Genomic DNA, 27,752 nt, shown 5'->3' on the forward strand with positions numbered 1-27,752 from the left:
GTTCGAGCCCCACCTCGGGCTTGCTGCTGTTGGCACGGAACCCGTTTCGGATCCTCTGTCTCCCTCTCTCTCTGTCCCTCCCCCACTCTCTCTCTCTCTCTCTCTCTCTCTCAAAAAAACAAATTGTCCAAACTAAGGTATGGTTACGTCAACTCACATGCAGTCTGATTTTGGTTGCCGTTTACAACGTCATGGGTTTAGGGGGCGCGTGAATTAAAAACCACCCAGCCCTCACGGGCATCTTCACCCAGGAAATACGCTTTTGGCAGGCAGCCCAATTCCGCCGCTCGTTCATAATCCCTTGAACGCCACCAGACTTGGTTTCCAACCACTTCTTTTGCTCAGACTTGCCGCTTCCTCTCTGCCTCCTAAGCCACTGGACTAGTGCAGGTCAGCAGGCATGTCCCCAGGCCTCGGGGCCACGTCGAACGATGTCTCCAGCGCGGACCGGACCGCCCGCCTCCCAGGGACCTGGTGCAATCCCGGCCTCCTCCTCCTTGCTCACTGGAAGTTCTGGGTCTGCCTCCAGGGCAACACTGCCGGTCCGAAATCAAGGGCTACTAGGAGTCTGACCACTGAGGGGTGGGGCGGCGTCTGTCACATTCTGATGCCAAGGGTCTGTGGTCCTCGAGAAGGTTGAGCATCGAGCGTCACGTGGTTCCAGGCGCGGCTCACGCTCACGCTCACGAGGCGGCCCGGCCTGCCCTGGATGCTCCAGACCTCCTGACATGAAGACTGTCTGCTCAGAGCTGGTCCGAGAGCCCCGCTCCGTGAACGCATCCCGGGAACAGACACCTGGCTCGCTTCCCGCTTCCCAGCCCGCCATAGGGTCTCAGGTCCGTCACGGAAAAGACCCAGCAGCCGTCATCGCAGACGTAAGGCAGGCACAACTTCTGAGCAAACACTGAGGTGGCTGACCCGCCGCGTGGACTCCCACAGATGAGTTCGGATCTTAGTTCCGTCATTCGCTGTGGCCTCAGTTTCTTTATCTGAGAAAGGGGTCGGGCGGATGAGGTGCAATGATGCGTGAGGCGTGCCCGCCCCGAGCTTGGCCCCCAGCCGGTGCCTGATAAATAGAATACAACCTAGTGGAAAGGCAGAAGGGTGAGAACCCCAAAGACACCTGCATCGGCAGCGGCCAGCAATGCGGTTCGGCCTAACTGTACCCCAGACTCTGGGCCAAGTGTGATCTTACTTAACTCTTCGGGAAGCTACTCCATTATCATCCTCGTTTTAGAAACAACAAGGGACAAACGGAGGCTCAGAGAGGTCAAGCAAGAGCCCGAGGCCACACAGCCTGAAGAGGCAGAGCTGGGTGCTGGGTTCGAACCGGGTCTTCCTCCTTTCGGCAAAGGAGGCGCACTTGGTCTGTGAACACCCCCGAGGCTCCCACTGTGTGTGCTACAGAGGCCGTCTCCTTCCCGTGTAAATTGTTCCTCCGCCCCACGGCAAAGAGAACTCAGAATAATATCATGAGCTCAGGTTTCTGCTCTACAGGTGTACGTAATTGAGCTTACGTCACCGGCTGGAGCTGTGGATCAGCTGGAACGATTCACGCGGACGAACGACACGGGTCCAAGCTGGACACGTACGTTTGGCCCTTTCTGTCTGGCTCAAGTCAAGAAGCGGCTCTTCCTGCCACTCGGTCACCGGGAGGGACTTGTCAATAATGACTCTGATGCCACCGTCCCCTCTGTCTTTTCCCACAAAGCAACCAGAAAGCAGAGTGGTATCGTAGTGGGGAGCACGCCGGGGGCCCCTGCCCAGCTGGGCACATCCCATGCCCCGTGGCCCCGCCGCCACCTTGTTTTCCGCGCCCCCCCTCCGTCCTCCCCCAGCCTCACGGGTTCATCTGGACACTACGGCCTATCCACTTGGGCTTCGTCTTCTGCAGCCCTCCCCGTCCTGCCCTCTGCTTTGTACCCACTTTGGCTGGCGCTCTCTGGAGAAAGCGAGGCCTCCTCTATGGTCTGAATGGGATGGCTACCCGACCCCTCGGCACCCCCAGTTCAATCCCAACGGAATTCAATGTGCCGGGTTCCGAGCCCGTGGGCCTGGGTGCGGGCCACTGTGCTGCCTCCACCAAATATACGGCTCTGCAGGTGGCCAGTGTGGCTGCAGAGGTCCCGACTGGCAGGGACAAGGTGGGTGGGGGCCATTCTGGTGTGAGGGTCCACTGGAGGCTGGGACTGGCGTCCCCGTGAGCACCACAGCGATTGTGAGGACAGGGGCGATGACAGCTGCCAGGATGGGACTGATGCGGCCCCGGAAAGCAGGGCTGACGCTAGAGAGCGCTGCGGCCCTCAAAGTTCACCCACCCGTGACCGCTAGAACAGGACTGCTGGGTCACAGGGAGCCGCCATCGGCAGCTTCCGAATGGACCCAAGCAGCACCATGCACCGCGATGAACACCCGCCGTCCGTCATCCCCCCGTCTAGAGCAGGGCTCCCTGGCCTCGGTGCCGTGGCCACTGGGGCTGGATCAGTTTTGGCTGCGGGGGGCTGTCTGGGGCCCTGTGTGTGGGGGCGGGGGGGGGGGTAGGCTGAGCAGCATCCTGGCTGCCACCCACTCCAAACCAGGAGCACCCGCAGCCGTGGAAACCAAGTGTCCCCTAGGGGACAAGTCAGCAGGGGGTGAGAGGCACTGCTCTGCCTTTTCTGGAACTGCTCCTAAACTATAACCTGCGTTTCAACCCAATTCCCGGGAGATTTGTACGTGCATGAAAGTTTGAGGGGCGCTTCTCTGAACCACCATTTCCCCCCTCCCCACTGCAGACGTTTGGGGCCACGCTGTTCTCTGTGGGGCATCCCAGGCACTGCGGGGGGTGGAACAGCATCCCCAGCCCCACACACTCCAGGCCAGGGGCCTCCCCTCCTCATCACAACCCCAAATGGCACCACCCAGTGGTGTTCCCTGAAGGTCAGCGCGGCCCCCTTTGAGAACCACTGGTCTGACGCCACGGCCTCGCTGAACCTGGTACTTCTAGACTAACCAAGCCATTCTCTATGTTCTGCTTTCTGTCTCCCAGTTGTGCATGTTTGGTTCCCGGACGAGGCCGTCCTCAAGAAAACAAGGCTTTTAGAGCGCCCCCGACAGCCTGGGAGAGGAGGAGCAAGGCAGGCCGACCAGGGGCTGGCCGGGGGCTCCCTGCTCCAGGACATCTGCCCGACTGACCCCACCCCGCACAGGACGGTGCTGCCCAGTGACAGGGGCACTTCCTGTTCCTGGAAATGGCCAATAGGCCCGAGCGTCGGGTGGTACCTCCACGACTGAGTCAGGCAAAGGAGAGGCTGGCTTTTCTCCTGCTGCCAGCATCACACCCGGGACCTTTCCAAGTGACCCCGACTCCTCTCGGGGTCACCCCTCACTCCGGAGTTTCGAAAGCAGACAAACGGCCGAGCTGAACATCAGGAACTTCCCCCGTAACAGGCCAGCACTGGAGGGGCCCGTACGAATCAGCCAGCCCTGCTCCTCTGCCCGCAGGATGAAGGGACCCGAAGATGTTAAGCGCTTTGCCCAAGCTGCAAGTCCTGACGTGGGGGGAGGTATCTCCGTGGGGAAGTTTTTTAAATGATCCATTTAATAGGAAGTTTTTAAGCGAGGCGACAATTCCTGACAAAGGACTTGCCAATTTTCCGGAACGCATAGTAGCATTTCCGTGGAAGGACTGACCTCCTCAGCACAAACTCCTCTCCCGCGATCCTGCTGTAACAGGTTACGGGAAGAATCTTGTATTCTGATTAATCTTCTGGGGCATCTTAGTGTAAGTCAGAACTTACTCATTTTGATTCCAGTAACGCTGGCTGTCACTGGAATCTTAATTATTGCATCTAACAGGGCTGGTGGCTAACAAGCTTGCCTTGTATAGACACTCACAGCTTGCTTTTATTTGTCCTAGAACGCAAATGACATCCCATTGTAAGTTTTGGCTGCAAGACTAAGTCGGAAGCTTGTTCAGATACTTCCCATTGTCCCGAGACACTAGCCCGGGTGCTGGCGCAAAAGTGCAAGGGACACTTCTCGGGGCGTTCAGCTACAGAGCGAGCTGCCGGTAAACCAACCGATCTGTACAACTAAAGCGAATCTCACCACGGAGCTGTCTGACCGACCGCGGGCGCTGTGCTCTTGCCTTAGACACACTGCACTCGAGATGAACAAGGCAGGACGGAGCCCCCACCAAAAAAAAGCCTGCGCTGACTAACAGTTCCCGATTTATAGCCCTGGCTGGTGGGCGGGGCGGGGCGGGGCGGGGAGGGCGGGGCCGAGAGTGGGGGAAAGAAATGTGTCACCGGCTTTGAATGAAGGCAGGGGCAGTGTTTACCCAAGCAACCAGCCCTGGTAAACAATCGCTATCTCTGGCTCACTGAGGAGGAGGTAGGGAGTGACACTGTTTTGATCAAAATCCACGGGGTGGCTGCAAAGTGCCCCTCCACGGGGTGAGGGTTTTCCACTCCAGTTAGAGGGAACACATCTGCTTCCCCAATATGCGCAATATACGCGTTCGCCTGAGGGTCACCCGAGTACCCAACTTCTCAACAGGAAGAGCGAGGGAGAGTAAAGAACCAGAAGGCTCTGGGTCCAGTGTCCGTCACCAGCCAATCTTATATGTGAATGTTGTCACATGTGACCCACTGGGTTCAGGTCCCGGCTTTTCTGATATTCTCCAGCAGCCACAAGGAAAACATCTCGCTGGAAAGCACTTGAAAAGTAGGTTGGCCAGGCAATAATTTTACAAACACGAGGAATTAGATCAAAAAAGAAATTCCACTTGAGACTGAAACAAGTCTCCAGTGGAGAGCAGTCTAGGATATGTTCAAATGGCTAAAGGTTCTTCCCCCCTGGATGAGCTGTCACAATGAGAGCACCTTTTCTTCCACGGGGACCCCAGGGGGACCCAGGTCTACCTGTTGTGGCAAATCAAACTCAAACATAATTTCATCAGAGAAAAATATATGCAGATGTTCAATTAAAACCTGGAGTCCGCAGTCCTGGCGCTGTTTGCTGGCCCTCATTGTTTGCTGAGTAACAACGGTTGCCAGGGACAACGCAGTCCACTCCCGTCTCTAAGAGCCTGTTGCTGGGCAACCACAAGAATACTTCCCAAACCAAACAATGTCATCCCTGGAGCAATCCCCTCTATCTCACATTAACCAGATCTAAAAAAAAACCCTCCCAAATATGTAATCTATTATTTTCAGAAGCCCTAAGAGAAAGGCAAATAATCTCTTCTCTATAGTAACCAAGGGGGAAACAGTTTACCATATTTGTTCTGAAATAACAAAACCCAAGAAGGACCAACTCTCCCCGCGGTCAGCATCAGAGCAGAGACGTCTACAAGCCTTCCCAGTGCCGGGAGGAGAAAGTGCCTTTTTCTCCAAGAGGAAAGAATTTATTTATCATCAAGCAAACAATGTGGGATATTCATAGCTGCACATGGGTTTTCTGGGCAGGGATTATACAAACTAAAACTAACTGGGGATTGAGCTAGTTGAAAAAGATGTAAGAACAGAGGAGTAGATACCTAATTTAAAAGACTTTTGAAAATGTCATGTACAGACAAATAAGTGCAGACCAAATTGCTGAGTCAGCATTAGAAGTGCCTCCTGGGACTCTGCGGGAAGGAACCGACAGCATCTGGTGTCCCTGTGCCTGCCCTTCCTGCCCCACTCAGCAACAGGAAGAGGAAGAGGAAGAGGAAGAGGAAGAGGAAGAGGAAGAGGAAGAGGAAGCCAGGCCTGGGAAGCACAGGGACACACAGTCTCGGAGAGCAGTGATAGGGAGGTGTCTAGCTTTGGCCAATCTTGACCCACCGAGAAAAAAACCCAGGCTAACCTCAAAGCCAATCCAGCCTTGGCTCTGTCCAGAGGAATTTGGGCTTTGGAACTTGGAAGGGAAGGGGATAGCACCCCATCTTACAAGGGGAGGGCACAGTTCTAAGGGGATGGTCTTATTCTAAGGGGGGAGCATGGCCAAGAATCTTAAAACATGCTGACAGAACAGGAAGTATGTGGCCGTAGCCACAGTGGGTCCACATTTTAGGTTATAAAGGCACCCGGCACTGATAGATTTGTGCGTGATTAAGGCATACACTTTCAGCTCCCGGCTGAGGTTTGGCCTCCAGCGAAACCTGGCCTTTGAGACAGACATGACTGACACAAAGCAACCTTCTTTTCCTAAGAGAGCATACAGGAGGCGCTCTTTGAATAAACAAGTCAGAATGAAAGTGTTTCCTTGAGAGTAAGGGGAGGCAGACTCCACACTGTTAAAATCTGAACCCGGGTTCTAGGGAGCTGGGAAGTTTGAAGCCAGATATTTGGGCCATTAACGCATGGCAAAACAGTAGCGCTGATCTCTAACCTGGCAGTGAGACCACCAGCAGCTGAAAGTGTGGGAGTCACTGCTCCCAAGGCCTAGGGGACACTGCCAATTCTGCCTGCGCTCTGCCATCTGAAGGGAGGCTCTGACACGCAGCTGTGAGGGTCCCAAACCCCATCTCTGGAAAGAGGATTGACATGGGGGTCCTCTGTACATTATTCATTGATCTCAATACAAACTATTTATTGAGTGCCTGGCATGGGCCAGGCATTTCCCACTAATCAAAACACACAAAGTTCCCTTCCCTTCTGGAACTTATATTCTGTCCCCAGGTAGTGGGGGTGGGTGGGGAAGGATAGAGACAGTAAACAAAATAAGAAAATCTACAATATGTCAGATGGCGATAGATGCCGGAGGTGGGGGGTGGGAATGGAGTGGAGGCAGGGAGCAGTGGGGTGAGATGGGGTTGCAATTTTTAAAGGATTGCCGAATGCCTCCCCCAGAAGACTCATTAAGGAAACAAGGAAAGTGAGGGGCTGAGCCATCTAGGGGAAGAGCATTCCTGTGGAGGGAATAGCCAGTGGAAAGGCCCTGAGATGAGGCCATGCCTGGCTGGTGACTTGAGCTGGGCAAACCAGGAGACAAGAAGAGGGGGAAAGGCCCACAGAGACAATCATACAGGCTTCGGCTTCTGCTCAGGATGAAATAGAAGTGATCAGAGGGTTTTAGCCCAGGCAATTGATCTGATCTGACTTGGTTTTAACCAGGTGCCTCTGGCTACTGGGTTGAGAACAGGCAAAGAAGGAAAAGGATGCAAGGAGACAGAGCAGCCAAGAGGGTGGTGTGATGGTCCAGGTGAGAGACGGTGACGTGGCTGAGCCTGGGTGATGGCAGTGGAGGGGTGCAAAGCAGTCAGACTCTGGATAAAGGGAGGTGGAGTCGATAGGATCTACTGATGGGCTGGATGTGGGGTGTGAGAGAAGGGAGGTAAGACTGTGTCAAAGATTTTTGGCAGGGAAAAGGATGAGATCAGGAAAACCGAGGGAGAAGCACGAGGACTGGGGAGCACTCACAAGTTGAGTTTTAAAGGTGTGAGGTGGGTGAGAGGCTCTTGGACACCCAAGCTGGAATGCTGAGAAGGTCAACAGATATATAAGTGAGGGCCGGAGGGGCAAGTGGTAGGCTGGAGTCACCAGTGTCCAGATGCCCTGGGCCAGAGTTTTAGTATACAGATGTACAGATGTGCGTAGCGTCTAAGGATGTGGACTGGAGCCAGCAGTGTATCTCTGACAAGGACTGGAGCCAGCAGTGTATAGATGCCTACTTAAGGCCAGGAGCCTGGCCGAGCTCACCAAAAGAGGGCGGAGAAGAGGCCCAGGGTTGGGCTCTTTGGCTCTCTACTATTTAGCGATCCTAAAGAGGAGGAAATCCAGCAAACCGAGTAGCGTCCTGAGCATTAGTTGAACTGGGGGCTGAGAACTGATCGCTGGATTATGGTGACGTGACAGAGCAGTTCCAGGGGAACCCTGTGGGCAAAGTCCACAGAGATTGGGGGATTCAAGAGAAACCAAGAGTCGTGGAACTGGAGACCCCAGGCACAGGCAGCCCTTGAGGCATCTCTGCTGGAAAGGAAAGGAGAGGAAGAGGGTAGCCATGGAAATGGGAAGTCCAGTTGGGAGAGGGCTTCTGAAATGGAAGAAGGGACGGGCAGGACCCAGCGGGCGGGAGTGGAGAAAACTGCTGGTGGAGTGCCGTTACACAGGTGAGACGGGATGCAGAGATCCCGCAGAAGAGAGGAGGGACTGGCCAGAACTTGCACGTGGCCATTGGTCCACCAGCCCAGGACAGGGCCTCTGCCCAGATGCAGGGAGAGGTGGGGTACCACCAAGTCATAAATGGGTTATCCCAAATCCGCAAGTCTCTTCAGGAGCTCCCAGTCCCCAGTGCCATCCCTCAGCTGTGGGGTCCCTGTGTGACGATTCCAGGGCCCTTCCAAGTCTACTCAAGCCCCCGACAGCCAGAGCGCTGGCCCCTGCAAGGCTGCTGGGAGGCCTCCAACCTCAGCAAGGTGGAAGGCTTGAAGCGTGGGGTGGGAGCTGGGCATCGCACAAGATGACTCAGGTCTGCAGATCTCACGCCAGAGTCTCCGGCAGAGCCCGGGCTGAGAAGGGTGAGCTGGAGCTAGGGACGAGCCCCCACATGGCCTCCCTGGGCCCCAGGCTTCAGGGCTCCATCTGCTCATGCAGGGGTCTGAAAGTTTGCGTCTCCCCCAAATTCATATGTGGCAACACCTAATGCTCAAGGTGTTGGGCGGTGGGGTCTTGGGGAGGGGGTTGAGCGCCCTCATGAAAGAGGCCCCAGGGAGCTCCCTCAGCCCTTCCAGGCTGTGAGGACACAGCGAGAAGTCTGCTGCCCCGAAGAGGGCCCTCACCGGTCATGCCAGCACCCGAACTCAGAACTGGGAACACTGGATTTCCGTGGTTTAGAAGCCGGCCAGCCCGTGGTATTGTTACGACGGACTGAGCCAACCCCACGCTTGCCCCCCACCCTGCGGGTCCCCCTCAACAGCCTCCCAGAACCCATCCTTCGTGTTTCGCCCCACACGCGATTTGCTCTTTTCATTGCCTTCTTTATGATGACTATGCACCTCTTTCCAGATCCACCAAAATGTCTGATCTTTCCAGGTCCAACGATTGCTAGAGACTAGTTCTAATACGGCTCCTTTTTCTGCCATGTCAACGTACAAACATGCAAGCTTAAATAAGAAAAGTCTCAGCATCACGTTGAAAAACAAAAGTGTATTTCTTGCTAAGTCATGCTTGAAGTATGCAAGATTACCAAGAAATTTAGTGTAAGATAAACAAGTACGGCCAGGAATCCTGCTGTGGGAGTTTCAAACGCAGAGTCCTTGGCTGGGGCCACCAACGCACTCGGCACTGGGCTGGCACGCTGTCCCCTGCTGGGAGGACCTCTCGTTGCTTCAAGTGGCCGGGGAGCTGCGCCTCTAGGGGCCCGGGACCAAGAATCTAGTCAGACATCCCTTCGGCAGGACCCAGGGGTCTCTGAGGAAATGAAAATGAAGCAACAAAAGGCAAAATTGGAAATGTTTATCCAACCCGTCACCTCCCACCTCATCTCTGGCCCCGCCATCCAACCCTACGAGAACAAAAGCACATTCTGTGTCTGTCCCCGTGAAAGTTTCAACCGCAGTGCAAACCTCAGCGTGCTCTCACAGAACGGAGCAAAACAGCCTTTTACAAAAGTGTTAAACTCATTTTTCTAATTAAATACAAAGAGAGAAGTCTTGGAGATATGTTAGGGGTTTTTTTTTTTTTTTTTTTTTTTTTTTTTAACGAACCCTAATTAATTCTAAGATGATACACTGGAACAGATTCCATTTTCAGAAGGCATTCTAATCAAAAGGTTGGGGGGACATTTTAATTTTTAATTAAGAAGGTGCCATGAGACCTTGAAAATATTTTAAATGGCTTTCCTATTTCATAAAGGTTTGAGGTGGGCCCTCGTCTTTCTCAGCAGGCTCTCTGGGCTGGCGTGCAGCGGGGCGGGACCGTGGGGCGTGAGACCAGGGGGCAGCTCGCTCTGTCGGGCACAAATGCCTGGCTTTGTGTGCTTCTGTTTTGGGTGTCTCCATTCCCGGCTCCGTGTTAAGTCAGCTCCCAAAGCGGAGCACAAGATAATTTTGGAAAAAACTGGAATAGAATGTTCTAGCTCTGCTTGAAAGGTGGCAAGAGCGACAGAGAGGAGTCCTCTGAAACGTAACGCAAGTAACAGTGAGCGGCCTCCGCTGGCCGCCTCTCCCCCACCCCCGTCCTCCCAGGCCCCATATTGGTTCCAATCCTCCTTGCTTCTGGAAGTCTCGGGGCTGATGTCGCCTAGCTGCTGGGCGATCTGGACCATCACTACGCTTGAAAAGCATTTACTACTACTTCAGCCGGATTTTTAAAAAGATAAACAGCTGAGACACTTCTGTCCAAATGAAATTTGAAACTGTTGGAGTAAAGAAAAAAGTCGGGTCGAATCAATAAAAAGCCCTCTAAAGCTTACTACCGGCTGGGATAATGAAGACGCGATCGCCTTCTGCGGAAGTCAAACCTCTTTTGCGACCTGAATTTCATGCTTAAATTTTTTTTTTAACATTTATTTATTTTTGAGAGAGAGCGAGAGAGTGTGAGCGGGGCAGGGGCAGAGAGAGAGGCAGATACAGAATCCGAAGCAGGCTCCAGGCTCTGAGCTGTCAGCACAGAGCCTGACGCGGGGCTCGAACCCACGAACTTGAGATCATGACCTGAGCCGAAGTCTGGCGATCAACCGACTGAGCCACCCAGGCGCCACCCGAATTTCATGCTTAAGAGGAGATTAAGCGTGGATGGCTGACCTCAGCGGTGTGGGCTCGGTGCCCCTCTCTGGGGATCTAACGCATCTCCCCGGGCTACTACTCAGCGCGTGTTCATGAGGAGGACATCTGTGAGGGTGCAGGAGACCAGCAGAAAGCTGCCGGATTCTTCTCTCTCTGGCGGATAGGACGTGTGCATTTGGTCCTTACTTGTGTGTGACCGCGGCTAACCACACGGGGACTTCTTGTAGCCGCTAGACAGGCCTGTGCAGGCCTCAGGGGCTCTGGGAAGTGTCCCAGTCAAGGTCAACACTCAAGAAGACAGAAGATGGAAGGGGGCAGTCCCACCCCAAGCGGGCTGCTGGGCCCAGATGGGGGCCGCTGTGGAGCTGGGGGCAGGGTAGGAGGCACCCAGGGCAGGGGCACCTGCTGAGAGGAGCAGGGGGGCGCCAGTGCCCTCCCTGAGCGTTTCCCCTCACTCCTGCTCTCCTCCCCGACCAGCATCCTCCTACCCTTGCATGCACGACGGGGGAGAGCGCCCAGGGCCCGTGTCTTCCCCTCGACACATGGCCCCAGCAGAGCGATGACGCCGTGTAAACAGAACACGCTGCCTGAGAGGAGGCGCTGCGTCCAAGTCCCGTGTCCTCCACCTTCTAGCTGGTGACCTTCAGCCGGTGACTTAAGGCCTCCAGAGCTTCCATTTCTCTACCGGTAAACGGAGCAAATACCTTCTGTCTGCCCCTCGGGGGCCACCGTGCTGAAGAAGGTGAGGCTGACAATCGTGGAGTTTAATTACCAGCGCTGCACATGGGAAGCGCTCAGTAAATATCCATTAAAGTCCTGGTCGGAATCCCCTCCGTTACGAGGTAGCCAAGAGCTCCTGCTGGGTTTTGCCTGTTCATTGATCTGAAACCCTGAAAGCAGGGAGACGCTTTGCTATCTGGGATTTCACAGGCAAACAAGCACGCTAAACGCCTCAGGGGATGGCTCGCGCCGTGTGCTGGGTCCATCCCAGGGCATATTTGTCGGGCTCGTCATTTTGGCCAATACTTAATACTCACGCCTCTCGCAGCATCCAGCCAAACTTCCAACGTAACCCTGCTGCCTTACTGTCATAAAAATTACATTCTATCATTGCCTCCTTTTCCCTTCTCAGGCATCCTGTCCTTCCGTGGGACCTCAGAGCGTAGACGGCACGTTTTCCACGGCCGAGCATCTCTTACATCGCTTGACAAGTGGTGCCTGATGCAGATGTGTTCAGTGCTGTCGTTCCTGGTGGAGACGGAGCGGGAGCTGGTGGGTCTCTTCAATTCCCCATAAGGAGACCCTCTTGGCCTTTTCTTCTTTGCTACAAGTTTCCAGGCTTTGTGTTGTTAAACTGATGAAGGCTGACGCAAAGCCCCGCAACAAAGCGAGGGGCTCCTGCCCGAGAGCAGGGTCGGCCCCCGCAGAAAACGACCTTTGAGCATCCCTCAAGGCCTGGGACGTGTCTGAACCTACTTGTCCCGGGATGCAGAGCTAGCCGGAAGCGCGATTTCCTTTCTCCCTCAGAACTGATCCTATGGAAACACACGTGTCCGAAGAGGCAAAGGGCCAAGTGCTGTACCCTGGTGTTCGTAGCAGCAGGATTCATAATAGCTCCCAAGCAGAAACAACTCACGTGTCCATCAGCTGATTAAGCAAAATGTGGTCTATCCACGCAAGAGAATGTTACTCGGCCGCAAGAAGGAGTGAAGCTCTAACTCACGCCACAGCGTGAATGGACCTTGAACACACGATGCTCAGACACAAAAGCCATTTACGTGAAATGTTCAGAACAGGTGCACCCACGGAGAGTGCGTTAGTGGGTGCCGGGGTCGGTGGGGGGGGGGTGGCGTTGGGGTGACTGCTAATGGGGACAGGACTTCTTTTGGGAGTGATGGAAATGTTCTGGAGTTAGACAGTGGTGATGGTTACATAAGCCCCAAGGATACACAAAGACCCACTGAATTACACACTCTAAATGGGCCAACACTGTGGTAAGTAAAATATATCTCAATACAGCTGTGAAAACAAGATCTACAGAGCCCTGGTGGAGTTACTCGAAGTCACAAAAAAACTGCAAACAACTTAAATGTTCATCAGTAGTAAAATCATTCAATAAATTACGGTACATCCCTGGTGTAATGCCATGACACCATCAAAAAGAATAAAGCACGGGGCACCCGGGGGGCTCAGTCGGTTGGGCGTCTGACCTCGGCTCAGGTCACAATCTCACGGTCCGTGGGTTCGAGTCCCACGTTGGGGTCTGTGCCGACAGCTCGGAGCCTGGAGCCTGCTTTGGATTCTGTGTCTCCCTCTCTCTCTGCCCCTCCCCCACTCACGCTCTGTCTCTCTCTCTCAAAAATAAACATTAAAATTAATTCTAAAAATTGTGATAACATTTATAAGCGCTGGAAAGCACATCGGTTCTTATAAATTTGCACACTGTACCTCGTGAATGCAGTGCATACAGGAACACCACTGCTCTTCGACCCACTTGGTCTACAGTATGCTGCCACTTATACGGCCACAGGCTTTAGTATTAATTCAGTATCAAACACCAAGAGGAAATTTGCTGGACAAACTGACTGTGGAGCATTCGTACAGTGGAGTACAACTCAGCAATGAAAAGAACAAGCTATCGTCGCGTGTGACGGCACAATGAGTCTCGAAGGCATTACGCCAAGCGACGGGGAGGGGAGCAGAGCGGGTGGCCAGGGGTCAAGGGTGGAGTGAGGGTCTGGCTGCAGAGGGGCAGCTCAAGAGAACACACCCCAGTGTTGGAACTGCTCTCTGCCCACTTGGTGGGTGGTGGTTACCAGAACCTATGCGTGTGTGAGAAAACTCACCCCAAAATGTAAACATGACTGTATGTAAACTTAAACTATAAATAAACAGAAAGGAACAAAGTGAATTTACCAAAAAGCAGGCACACGCTCAGAGGATTCAAAAGTGAACAAGCCAGATCTGGGGGTGCGGACATCCTCATGCAGCAGAGTCAGACAAGAAACCAGTCACCAGATATACAAGGTTATTTCATAGAGATCTGGGCCGTGACAAAGGGAGAAGGCAGAGGGACAGAGCCGGTGGGGAGGGGTGGTGGAAAAGGGGCTCCCAAGCTGTCACCAGGCCAGTGAAGGGTATTGTGGAGGACGGTGCTGACATGAGACCTGGCCAGACATAGGGAGATGGGAGCAAGCACTCCCAACACAGGGAACAGTAGGTGCAAAGGCCCTGTGGCAAGGGAGGGCAGGGGGCTGGAGACAACAGCAGAGACCCCGAGGGCATGGCCAGAAGTCTGAATCTTATTCCAGTTCCTGAGGGAAACTCCAAGCAGGGCCACAACACATCCTGGTTAAACTATATTCTTCTTAGACTATTGGGAGAAAGAGTGAAGGCAGGAAAACCAGGGAGGAAGCTCCCATGGCATATACTGTTTAAAGATTTTAATAATAATTAATGCTTTTTAAGTCCCTAACTGAGCTTATTAACACCTATATATGGAAGCTGGATAGGAAATCTGTCATTTTATAAAGAAGTCAAGTAACATTGATCCCAGTCAATGAAAGGTTAACTAATTAAGTATTTAGTCACCACGAAAGTAAATGAAAGCCTCTACGACTTTCATGCAGGTAATTGCACTCTTAGTAAGTCATCACAGCCCACAAGCATCAGCTTGCTTCTTAATTCAGTGGTAACTGTCCGTATTGACTTATACATGCCATTATCCCCAAATTAAATAGTTTACAAGCATACTTATTTGTTTTAAAAAGGGACATAAAAAAGTAGACAGAGGAAATGAACAAGGCCTTGAACCTGTAGTTTGGTTACAGTTACTCACCGGTAGGGATTAATAGAGTAAATTGAGTCCAATCAGGGGTTGGCAGACTTTTTCTGCAAAGGGCCAGAGTATGTTTTTGGCTTTGCAGACCATAGGGTCTATGTCAAAACTACTCAACTCTCACTGTTTCCAGAAAGCTGCCAGTGACCTTACATAAGGAATGAGTACGGTTGCATCCAGAGCCCTACCAGAACCTGCGGCAAAGGACATAAGTCAGCAATACTGATCCTGTCTTTAAAATGTTGACATTTTGCTCGATGGATCTTTTTGTGTGTGTGGCATGTTTCGATTTTTAAAATGCTACATAAGTGAAATGTGACTTATCTTGATACCTGAGGTTTTCTGGCCCTGGACCTGTTTCAATAAAACTTTATTTACAGACACTGAAACTTGATTTTCATATAGTTTTCATGTGGCACAAAATATTATTCTTTTGATTTTTTTTCAACCATTTGAAAATGCAGGAGATATTCTCAGCTTGTAGGACTTACAAAAAAACAGGCGGGTGCCCCATGTGGCCCCCCGGCGCGTAGTTTGCTGACCTCTGTCTTGGGTGGCCGTTTGTGAAGCGGGTCTGGTTTCTCCTTATATTCTCGGAAAAGCAACTTCTAGCAAGTTGGCACTCAGGTGACTCTGAACAAAAGTGCTCTTTTCTCCTTTCTGAGCTTCCTGCTTGGGTTACTTGCCATTCTCTTCTCACCCAAAGGTCCCCCAAAGGCATCAGCACACAGACCCAGAACGCCAGCCATCTGTAGACCGTGTCCCCCATCTGCCTTGTGCTTTCCTTTCCAGGAAGGACCACTGACTCAGAAGTGTAGTTTTCCCGGGGCGCCGGGCCCCGGGTGGTTCAGTCGGTTTCAGCTCAGGTCATGAGCTCACGGTTCATGAGATTGAGCCCCGTCTCGGGCTCCGTGCTGACAGTGAGGGGCCTGCTTGGGATTCTCTCTCCTCTCTCTCCCTCCCCCTTCCCTGCTCGTGCTCTCTCTCTCTCAAATAAATAAACAAACTATTTTTTAAAAAAAGTGTAATTTTCCCAAGTGGGGGTGTGCAAGTTCAATGAGTTAGCTATGCATCATCCAGCTGGTACACAACCACAGGATAAATTCCTAGGGTCTTTACTGAAGCTCCATTCCTATGATTCAGCAGGAGGGATGGGACTCCCAAGGACTATAAACTATGAAAGAATAAACTAGAAACTATAAACTATGAAAGAATATGCCTCCTTTAATATAATACTAGAAAATATAACTGGAGTGTCTATTATTCTTATTTTTTAAATTTTTTTTTTCCTTTTTTTCAACGTTTTTTTTTTTTTATTTATTTTTGGGACAGAGAGAGACAGAGCATGAACGGGGGAGGGGCAGAGAGAGAGAGGGAGACACAGAATCGGAAACAGGCTCCAGGCTCCGAGCCATCAGCCCAGAGCCTGACGCGGGGCTCGAACTCACAGACCGCGAGATCGTGACCTGGCTGAAGTCGGACGCTTAACCGACTGCGCCACCCAGGCGCCCCTATTCTTATTTTTTAAAGTATTTTTTATTATTTATTTATTTTTTGAGAGAGAGAGAGAGAGAGGGAGAGAGGGGTAGAGAGAATGACCGTGGAGGGGCAGAGACAGAGGGGAACAGAGGATCTGAAGTGAGCTCTGTGCTGACAGCAGAGAGGTCGATGCGGAGCTCAAATTCACAAACCATGAGATCGTGACCTGAACTGAAATCAGATGCTTAACCGACTGAGCCACCCGGGCGCCCCTATTATTCTTATTTTTAATTGTGGTAAAAGATATGATTATATATATTATTTACACATCATATATATGTACATATATTATTTATATATTACAAACATATATATATATATATATATATATATATATATATATATATATATATATAAAATATATAAATTTATCAGGTGCACGGTTTTCAAGTGTGGCATTAGATACATTCACATTGTTGTGCAGCCGTCGCCACCATCCATCTTGCAAAATCGGAGACTCTGTCCCTCTTAACTGTAACTCTCCGTGCCCCTGGCTCCCACCATCTACTTTCCGTCATGAATCTGGCTTCTCTAGGGACCTCACAGGGGTAGAACCATAGCGCGTTTGGTCCTTTTGGAACTGGCTTATTTCACTGAGCATAACACCCTCAAGGTCCATCCGTGGTGTAGCAGGTGTCAGATTTCCTTCCTTTTTAAAGCTGAAGACTGTTGGTGGCACCACACCGTGTTTATCTGTTCACCCGTCGATGGGCCGTTTCCACCTCTTGGCTACTGTGAGACGTGCTGCTGTGAACGTGGGTGTGCAAATATCTGTTCAAGCCCCTGCTTTCAGTCCTTCGGGTATATGCCCAGAAGTGGAGTTGCTGGACCATATGGTAGTTCTATGTTTAATTTTCTTTTTCCCAAGGAGCTGCCTTACTGTTCTCCATAGCAGCTGCACAATTTACTTTCCCACTAGCAGTTCACAATGGTTTCCATTTCTCCAAATCTTTGCCAACAATCTTCGTAATTTTCTGTTTGTTTGGGTGTTTTTTTAAGGACAGCCATCCTAATGGTGCAAAGTGGCCTCATTGTGGTTTTGATTTGTGTTTCCCTAATGCTAAGTGATGTTGAGCACCTTTTCCTGTGATTATTGGCCATCTTCATACCTTCTCTGGAGAAATGTCTATTCAAGTCCTTTGCCCACTTTCTAATTGGGTTGTTTCTTTGTTGCTGTAAAATTGTAGGAGGTCTTTATATATTCTAAATATTAACCCCTTCTGAGATATATGATCTGCAAATATTTTTTCCCATTCTGTGGGTTGCCTTTTCACTCTGTTTCTAGTATGCTCTGATGTACAGAAAAGTTTTTTTAAGTTTCATGAATCCTGATTTATCTGCTTTTTCCCTTTTGTGGCCTTGCCTTTGGTGTCACAGCAAAGGAATCACTGCTGAATCCAATCTCACGCAGCTTTCCCCCCGTGTCTTCTTCTAAGACTGTTGTACTATTAGCCCTGACATTTAGGTCTTTGATCCATTTTGAGCTAGTCTTGTATATGGCGTGAGGTAAGGATCCAACTTCATTGTTTTGCAGGTGGATATCTAGTTTCCCAACATCATTTGTTGAAAAGACTGTCATTTCCCCCATTGAATGGTCCTGGCACCCTTGCTGGAGTAAGATATTATAAAGAAGTAATTAAAGTGACATGTGAAGATCCAGTCTTGCCAGAGAGGGCACCCTCAATATGAATTTGTGAAAGAAGCAGGCATAAATGAGGTGAATTCTACTTTTCCCCTTCAATAGTGATGGATAGGTCCGTGCACACCTCTCATTTCTGCTTTCCATGGTGACTTTCTCATGATCATTTTCAAATGGAACTTGTGAGTAGCTGACCCGCACAACTCCACAGAGATACAAACGTCTTGTGAGGACCTGCTTTTTCTGGTTCCTACCGAAGTGTTAGATTTCCACCTAATTTCAGCCCTTCTATTAAAAAAAATCTAGGGGTGCCTGGGTGACTCAGTCGGTTAAGTGGCCGACTTCAGCTCAGGGGAGTCATGATCTCTCGGTTTGTGAGTTCGAGTCCCGCGTCGGGCTCTGTGCTGACAGCTTGGAGCCTGGAACCTGCTTCGGATTCTGTGTCTCCCCCTCTCTCTGACCATCCCCTGTTCATGCTCTGTCTCTCCCTCAAAATAATAAGTAAACATTAAAAATTTCTACAGAATATTTGGAAGTGGCTTAAATTCTGTAATATGCCCCCTCAAATAGCTACAGCAGGATTCTATACCTTGGGTCAATAGATGCACAAGGGTCACACTTCAGGGAGCCCATGAACTTGAGCTTGAATGTGAAATTTAAGTGGGGGCATGTGTGCTTACACCTGTTCTTCTGGGGAGAAATTCCCAACTTTCAGCAGACTACAAAAAAGGTCCAGCCTTGAAGAAGGGTTAAGAACCACTGGGCTATCGTGATATGTGGGTTTGTCTTTTTTTAAGTTAAGTTTATAAATTCAAGGACTCCAATTTAAGCGGGCCTTGTTGTATAATCCAGGCAGGTCAGCGGTCTTTAGAAGAAAGAGACACAATTCACTTCTTGGAGGAAGGTCGTAAGGGTGGCCGTGGGCCCCAATCACATACGGCAGAGACATGGGGCCAGGTGACTGTCACGGGGGTACGGTGAGCCGCACGCCCCACCTCTAGCAGGAAGCCACAGTGTGAAGGTATCTGGTCTCCTTTCCTACCAGCCCAGTTAGGAATTCAAAGAGTCCAGGAAGGGATTGTGCTGATAAGTAGCTACACCTTCAATGACCACCTCGGCAATAAGCAACCCACAGGCCACCAAGCCCACGCGTGCCACGGATTTGAAGCTTGAGAGAGAAGCCTCTGCCAGCGGGGCACTGGGAGGAGAAGGGAGCAGCCGAACTGAGGAAACGTAACTGATCTGCCACCTTTGGAAGCCAACACTGACCAGCCCTGCAGCAAGGGGGTTAAGGCGAGGCCCCACTTGCTCTTACCGCAGAGAAGCCCCACACCCGTTCTGCTTCTAGCAGTGATCCCTAGAACGTCTTAATTCTAAAAGCCACGGCCACGACGAAAGATTACAAAGTCGCGCAGAATTCATTTCAGGTGGGATTTTAGTGCAACGTAAGATGGCTGAAACGTGGTTTTTTGATCTCTGAACGCTGATTTTTTTCCTTATTGATTAGCCATCACACATTTTTACTTCTTAGGAGTCACTGTTAACGGCATATTCCAGTACGAAGGGACGTGGCCACAGACGTCGGCTTCTCCCACACGGGAGCCCGCCTCCTTGGGCCCTGGTCTGCAGCAGTAACTTGTGTCCAGAATCACTCCTGGATGCCAGGATTTGCACACCAAATTCCAGAGCTGGTGCCACCTGCCAAAAGGGAGTGGCAGTCCTCAAGTGACAGCCACGCAGGGCTGAGTGTTGGAGAGCTGGAGACCAGAAAGGAGAGAAACGCATGCTTCCCAACTGCAGAGCGCCTTACCGCCCTGGGGTGATAGTCTGAACCTGACCCGGGCTCTCCACGGCCTGGGAGACAAGGAGGAACACCACGGAGAGAAAGGCCAGGGTGCTGTGGAATTAAAAAAAGAAAGAGAGAAAGAAAAAAGGCACAGTCTCATTGACATAAAAAGGCAAAGGGGATTTGAAGAGTCTAAGGCGTTCGTGTACCTCCAAACCAGCATCGTATCCATATACGGGTGATGTTATGCTATATTAGTACAAGTCAGATGTAACCAGGGCTCTTTGTTAGACCAGCTGTCAGCAAACTTTTTCTGTGAAGGGCCCAATAGCAAATATTTTAGGCTTTGCAGGTCAAACGGCCCCTGGTGGGACTTGCTCAACCCCTCCACTGTAGGGCGAAGGCCACCAGCAACAATATGTGCACTAATGAGCATGGCCACCTGCCCATCAAACTTCATTTATGGGCACTGAAATGTGAATTTCATGTAACTTCACGTGTTCCCAAATATTATTCCTCTGTTTATTTTTTCAACCATGAAACATAAAAAGTCATTATTAGCTCTTGTCCATCCCAAATCGGATGGTGGGTTGGAGTCAGCCCATGAGGTGGTTTTTTGAACCTGTACTAGACTCAAATGTTTGGACTCGTGTCTCTAAAAGAGAGACTAAAATAATTCTGGACAAACGGACAGGAATCAGATAGCACAGTTAATTTACAAATAACATTCCAGATAGCTCAGTGCCCAGACAGTCAAGGACCCTCTGAGGGTAAAGGCCGACATCCGTCACGTCCTCCTCCTAAAGCATGACGATGTAGGATTGTGGGAAGTCTCTGAAATGGGCACGCCCACAGGTCGGAGCTGGAGCTGTGTCACAAGGGAGAGAGAGGACAGCCTTCATGTCCTGCTGATTCTGACCCTCTCTTGCCTCTACCGCCTTCTGTGGGTTTTTTTTTAAGCATTTTTATATTTTATTTTATTAAAAAATTTTTTTAATGTTTATTTCTTTCTGAGAGAGAGAGAGAGAAAGACAGAGCATGAATGGGGGAGGGGCAGAGAGAGAGAGAGAGAGAGAGAGAGGGAGACACAGAATCCGAAGCAGGCTCCAGGCTCTGAGCTGTCAGCACAGGGCCCGATGTGGGGCTCGAACTCATGAACCGTGAGATCATGACCTGAGCCGAAGTTGGATGCCCAACTGGCTGAGCCCCCCAGGTGCCCCTATTTTATTTTATTTAAGAGAGAGAGAGAGAGACAGCACAAGCGGAGAAGGGGGGCAGAGAAAGGGGGAGACAGAGAAAAAGAGAGAGAGAGAGAGAAAGAGAGAGCGAGCATTTTAAGGAGGCTCCAGGCTCAGCCCGGAGCCTGACACAGGGCTCAATCCCACAAACCTGGGATCATGACCTGAGCTGAAATCAACAGATGCTCAGCCGACTAAGCCACCCAGGCGCCCCTGCCCGCTCTAGTTCTGGCGTCTACCCTGCCCCTTCACGATTCAGGGTCTTTGGGCATTTCACAGAAGAGAAATTTGTGGATGCGAGAAAATTGTGAGAGGTGACGCTCCTGAACACACAGTTCTCCAAAGAAGCTGCACGCATGGCCAGTAAGCACATGACAAGATGCTCAGTGTCATTGGTCACTTGGAAACGAAGGTAGAAACCACCACACGGCTGCCAGGTTGGCCATAACACGAACAAGGGAAGGCAGCGTGTTGGCGGGAGGAAGCGGAGCTCTCCTGCGGGGCTGGTGGGAACGTAAAACGGCACAGCGCTGTGCCACACACTGGGCAGTTTCCCAAGGAGTCGGATACGGGGTGAGCATGTGACCCAGCAGCCCCCCTCCAGCGTGTCTGCCCAAGGGAAATGAAGGCCCGTGTTCACACAAAAGCTCATCCACACATGTTCACAGCAGCATTTCTGGTAACAGCCAAAAAGCAGGAGCCACCCGAACGTCCATCGGCGGAGGACTGTGGTCCATCCACACGGCAGAATGTTATTTAGTCATGAAAAGGAGCGAGGCGTCGACACCGGCTGCCCTGAACACACGACGCTCGGTGAGGGAACCAGACACAGAGGGCCACACGGCGCGTGGTTCTATTTACGTGGAACATCTGCAACAGGCACATCCGCACACAGGAAGGGGGCTCATGGCTGCCGGGGTGTGGGGGCCGGGGTGGGGAGTGACTTCTTAATGGAATGCGGCTCCTTTTTGAAGTGATGGAAACATTCCAGAATTAGATGGTGGCATGGCAGCGGTCACATAACATTTCGGATAGCCTAAAAACCACTGAATTGTCCTTTAAAATGGTCAATTTTACATTACGCGAATTTTATCTCGATTTTTAGAGAAAGGTGACCCAGCAAACATGTTGGCAAAGGCCAGACAAGAAGAGACCCGACAACATATAAACCAAAATTGTCCCTATATTCTCTACTTGAGAAGCAACGATGGTACAGCTTGAAACAATAAGAAAGTGAGGCCTGGGCACTTAGAAGGTTCGAATCTTTTGTTGTTGTTGTTGTTGTTTAAGATTTTATTTTTAAGTAATCTCTACGCCCAATGTGGAGCTTGAACTCACAACCCTGGGACCAAGACTGAGCCAGCCAGGCGCCTCGGGTCGAAACCCTTCCTAACATTTTCAGAAACAACCTTCGTTAACAAGCAGAACAGCCCTTGCACACAATCCCTGAGAGACTTTCTGTTTGAAGACCTCCAGGGACAGGTGCAGCAGTGGGGGGGGAGGGGGTGGGTACTGGTGAAAGGTGTAAGGAAGCCTCTTTTAGAAATGCCAAAACATTTGTTTAATGTGTACACAGAACCAACGGTGGGTAACGAGCGAAAAATGAGAGGGGAGAGGCAGGCATTTCACCATCAGGACTCGACACGAGAATAGGGCTCAATTCTGGAGTTGAATTATAGACTTTCTGGCCAAGGCCTACATGAACATTACCACTGGAGAAAGAGCGGATAGTTTCTGGAAGACTCTATGCTCATGAAGCACTAAGAAAGAAAAGCCAGATAGGTTAGTGTCTCAGAAGTCTTAAAGGAGGTTAAGAAGAAAAATAAGATCCATCGAATTTAAGGTGGGCAGAAAGCTCAGACGAAGGCTGGATAGGCTTATCCGTGACCAGGGCGTCGGATTTCTGGTTTCAAAGTGTGTGGCGTTAACGAGAAAGAGTCTACACTACAGCGGAAAGACAGAGGTTCGAGGGCAGGCGCTGCAGCGGGGCTCGGACCCCATGCACGGGTCATGAACAGAGGTGGCCCGGAGGTGGCCTGCTGGCCTGCTGGGACCGGTCTGCTGGGGGTGCAGCAGGATGAACGCTTTGCTGGAGTGTCAAGGAGGCAAAGAGTTGGAACCACGTGTCGGCAGGGAATTCAAAGGGCTGGGAAGATGCTGTTGCTGTGGGAGAGGCAGCTCAGAGCCAGGGCAACAAGCATGAGCTTGTGTGGGCACAAACCGGCCGGGTGGCGGGGCCTCCCCCAGAGGCACACTCGGGCATGGGTGCAGCTCGTGGTGACAGACCGGGGCTGAGTCAGCCACCGTGGGCTGGAAACTAGGCAGAGCAGAATCGACAGGGAACAAGTTTCGGAAGTCGGGGCTGGCCCAGAGAGAGGTGACTGGGGGTGGGGGGACATTTTCACCGGATTGCCAAAAGTCCTGTGACCCACTGTTCTCCGGACGGGATGGGGAGTGGAGGGAAGGACGGGCATATTGTCAGGGTGCCCGTGGCGTGGGCGGGAGTGGAGGGGGTGGCAGAGCGGACGTGCTGTGGATGGTGTCGTGCAGGCAAGGACACAGCGGAAAGTAACCATCTCTGCAGGCCTGCAGCGTGAACGTGGGTGAAAGAGACCTAATGCAAAGGGGAAGGAAGTCCCTCCCACCCAGCAAGTCCCCTTCCGGGAATTTTCACACATCCCGCACTCGTGCACAAATACATTTGGACAAGGATGTTTACCGCAGCACTGTTGGTGAAGTGAAAAATGATCAACAAAACACCCCTCAATAAAGAGCTGGTTAAGTACCTCAGGGCACACGGGTACTGTGGAAAGTCACGCGGTTTTGGAGAAAGAATGAAGATGACAGGCAAACTAGGTGAGGGAGAAGGTGCAGAAAAGTGGGCAAGAGACGATCCTTTTTCTGTAAAAAGAAAAAATACTAGACTAGCCATAAAAGGAGCAAGGCGCCGACACACATTACCCCGTGGACAGACCCTGAACACATGACGCTCAGAGAGGGAACCAGATACAAAGGGCCACACGGTGTGTGATTCCATGTGTGCGAAACGTCCGGAACAGGCTCATCCACAGACAGGAAGGGGGCTCGTGGGGGCCGGCGGGGAGGAGGCGGGGTGGAGGAGGACTACTGATGGGCACAGGGTTTCTTTATAGGGTGATGGAATGTTCTGGAACTACACAGTGGTGATGGTTATACAACCTGGTGAATATACAAAAAACGCACCAAACTATTATACGCTATACACTTACATCAAAGAGGGAGTTTTTAAGGCATATGAATATATTTCAATTCAAAATAACACCGTATGGCATGTGTCTTTTATATGCATACAAAATATCGGAAAGAATCCACACCAAACTTTATTAGCGGTGGGACGGGCAGAGGAAGAGAGGCGGAGGAAGCCAGGGGCTCTTCTTCCCCCTTTGTATTTTTGGGTATTATTTGGAGGCTTCACCGTGAAAAGATTCCCCTGACGTAAAAGAGGAAGGAAACAAGAGTTATTGGGAACTGCCCAGAAGGGTCCCCAAGTCGTGAATTCCGGTCACCACGGAATTCTGGGATCAAACTGCTCAGTGGCCCGGAAGGGACACTGGTGCGCAAAGCCCAGCCACGACCACTGGAGAAAATGGAAAACATTTGAGTCAGGTGGGCCTGTGCTACTCACACCTTGTGAGTGACCTAAAACTGAACTGGCCGTGAACTATCTGAACAGCGGTTTGTAGCTCAGACAATGGTCACCTTTTAGAAAGAACGGCAGTGACCGAGGAGGTGTGCCTGTTTTCGTTTTGACACCGCAGGCCATCTGCGGTCACGGTGCATCTGGAATGCGGCCGGTCCAAAGCGAGATGTGCTGTGCGTGTACAGTGCACACTGGATTCCAAAGACTCGGCAGGAAGAATGTGAAACATCCCACCAGAGATGTGTTCATACAGACTCCATGTTAAAACAACAATTTTCTGGATATATTGGAGTAAGTGAAACACATTATTCAAATTAACTTCACCTGTCTGTTTACTTTTTAACTGAGGCTACTAGGAAATTTTAAATTGCACACGCAGCTCACATTGTGTTTGTTAGACAACTGTGATCTAGAACAATCCTAGAGTAAATCAACAAACTGTGAATTTGCAAATACCTTACGAGGTCCTATTTTCCTAGAAAGTAAGCAAAATGACTGTTAGAGCTAGGTAAGATTTTGACCTGGTAAGAACTCGAGTCAATTCAACAAGTGATTACTTGGTGTAATCATTTGGTGTCCCACAGAGGCAGTGAGACGTGGTCTCCATTCTCTCGTCTCAGGAGAGAAAAGGAGAGTCACAAATAACTCTTATGCGGCAAAGGGGACAGGTGCAGACTCCAGCTGGGAATCTGGGACGGTCCCATCCTGGACCCCGAGGGAGGGGCAGGACCTATGGGGGGGGGGGGGGTCGGGCAAACAGGAAGGAGGGACTAGTTCAAGAGTGGGAAGCTGGGCACAGCAGGGGGCTGTGATGGGTTGGAGCTGGTTGGAGCAGAGGGCACAGGCTCGGCCACCCGGAGAAAGGCTGTGAATGCCAGGTGGAGCCCCCCCCACCCCCGCCCCCGACTCCATCCTACAGGGCAGAGGTCAGCAAACCACGGCCCAACGCCCCAGCCAAGTCCCGCCCACTCTACCGCCTGGTGTGTATATAGCCCGTAAGCTAAAAATGGTCTTTATATTCATAAAGGGTTATAAAAAAAAATCAGAGCCAAAATATTTTGTGGCATATGAAAATTACATGAAATCCACATTTCAGTGCCCAGAAATAAAGTTTTATTGGCACATGGCCACACCCATTCATTTACATGTTGTCAACAGCAGAGCCCCGTCTGGCCCACAAAGCCTAAAATATTTCCTGTCTGGTCCGTTATAGAGAATGGTTGCTGACTCCTCCACTTTCTTGGAATACTAAGAGATCCTACGGGCTTTATCTGCTCAGATAAAGTTATGGTACTTTTGCTGATTTGCAGAAACATACGTAAGGGATATATTTCTCAAATTAAAGACAATTTGCCCTAGAATGTTTCTTAAACCCTTGGTACAGGTCTCCTCTCATCTGCTAGTGACCAGCAGTAAGCAATGCAACCGACTCCCTACACGTACGGCATTACTGGGAGATGCTGGGTCAGCCCGTTGTGTCTGACTCGACGGCAGGAGTTTTAAAGGACATTTGCTCGGAGCGGCCGTTGCGCACCAGCATCGTATTTTATAATTTAATCATGTTTTGCTTAGTAAGAACATTGTGAGTGCACGTGATTTGAATTAAAGGTGTTGATATCCCACAGTGTCCCGCAAACACGTCAGGCACCATCCCGCCACCGCCAGCAGCTTAAGGCCGCGGCTGAGCAGTGGAAGGAGAAGGCAGAACAGTGGGTCTGCGCCACGGCCCTCGCAAGGGCGGTCTGCAGTCTTCCACTAGAGCATCTGAACTGGAACAGCAGGAGCAGAATGGACAGGATGGAGACGTGTGGGCAGCGGTTAGTGGGGTGAAGGACGGGGGAAGAAGGCGGGGGGCGCGAGGCCCAGCGTTCAAGGCTGGCCACCGAGACTGTGGCATCAGGATAATAATTTCTCCTTCACTTACCGCCTTGCCGTCCTCCCTGGCCCTGGGCCCAGTCCTCTCTAAAACTAGAGAGGAGTCTAGACTGAGCTCACACTGCGGCCGAAAGGCAAGTCGAGCTGGGTTTTGCAGGAGGAAGGATTGCTCCGCTACCTGCCCAAGGGACCAGGAAGCACAGGAGGCGTTTCTAGCTCTGTCGGGGCCTGCTGGCCCTACTGACCCCAGCAGGGCTGCACCAGGGTCAGAAGGCATGTGCGTAAAGCACCGGGCATATGGTAGGTGCTCAGGGTGTGAGGTCACGGCAACCCCTTTATTTTCAAAACATAACCTTGGGATCCCGCGGTCACGACTTTTAAAGTCTGGCTGCCCCCTCCTGAGAGCTGCTCTTTATTCCCTGCCCCATCTGCCACTCTCTGCCTTTCTCGAAAAACCTTCTTTTCCTTGGTCTAAAGCACAAGGGGGAGCCTGGCCACTCAACAGTCGCTTGTCAGAAGTGCTGGGCTGCCGGGCCCCGTCCCCTCCCTGGCCGCAGAAGGCAGTCTGTCCGCCTGAAACTCTCAGGATCCACGTGAGCATGTTTCACGGGAGCCCATGGATCACGGTCGTTTGAGAACATGTTCCTGCATCCAAATGTCTCCAGTTCCCTTGGACAAGAATCCCTCCAGCACTGGAAGGTCTCATACGGCCCTGAGAAGGTGAAAATGGTGCACTAAATGTCATGTTAGCTACAAGCTTTGTTAACAGGACAAGGGACCGTACAGATAGATATCTCAGGGTCTCTACTGGCAAACAATACGGGGGCTTCGGTTTCCATGAAGTGCATCTCAGCCTGTCCAATTGGTTTCCATTTTGACTGGCATTCGCAGTTATTCTTATTCCCAGTGAGAATCATGACGATCTAACTAGAATTGGGAGCCTTGCGGTGGAAACGTCGGAAGTGGGGCCCTCCCCAGCCTGGGCACTGCGGCGGGTACGGGACTAATGTTCACACTTTCACAGAGGACAGGGGAAGGGGCTGCAGGACAGGAAGTGCCTTCAGTGAGACGAGCTTCCCTGGGCGCTCACCCCACACACAGCCACCACGTCCACCACCTCAAGGGGCCATGACCTTGAACCAGCGTCTCCTTATGGGAACCGCTCCTGAGCTGGGGAAACGGATCTTTCAGGAAGGGAGCCAGGGTTACAAATATTTACCTACAAAGTGAGTCAACTCTACACAATTCTGTTGATCCTCTGTGACGCCTTCCTCCAGCACAGCAGGCAGGCTTTCAAACCCTCACAAAGTGCCAGAGCCACACAAGAGCTAAGGGTCTAAGTACTGACAAGGTGCAAAAAGAAGAATTCATCCATTCAACAAATTTTGAGCGCTACGTTTTGTGGATGAAACAATTCGACGGGCACGATAACTAGACTTGTTACAAACCAACTTTTTAACAAAGT

At 51.2% G+C, this 27,752-nt stretch overlaps 1 protein-coding gene and 1 long non-coding RNA gene across 6 annotated transcripts in view; one reads left to right on the plus strand and one right to left on the minus strand.

Moving 5' to 3' along the window:
• The window catches only part of RFX2 (regulatory factor X2), a 90,422-nt gene that overhangs the window by 52,351 nt on the left and 10,319 nt on the right, over positions 1-27,752 (minus strand). Inside the window, exon 1 of one of the 5 annotated variants that reach the window (XM_053898353.1) lies at positions 4,090-4,133. The exons of the other annotated variants lie outside the window; for them this stretch is intronic. The gene's annotated coding sequence lies outside the window, so the exon portion shown is untranslated. Of the gene's footprint in view, positions 1-4,089; positions 4,134-27,752 lie in introns of those variants that run through there. 5 annotated transcript variants of the gene reach the window in all.
• LOC109255954 (uncharacterized) lies at positions 10,578-12,399 on the plus strand. Its single transcript, XR_002075443.2, has 2 exons — positions 10,578-11,435; positions 11,826-12,399. It is a non-coding gene; the product is annotated as an uncharacterized LOC109255954 (long non-coding RNA).

Source organism: Panthera pardus, unplaced genomic scaffold (assembly GCF_024362965.1).
Source record: "Panthera pardus isolate Hobbes unplaced genomic scaffold, ASM2436296v1 HiC_scaffold_8, whole genome shotgun sequence".
NCBI classification, from domain to species: domain Eukaryota; kingdom Metazoa; phylum Chordata; class Mammalia; order Carnivora; family Felidae; genus Panthera; species Panthera pardus.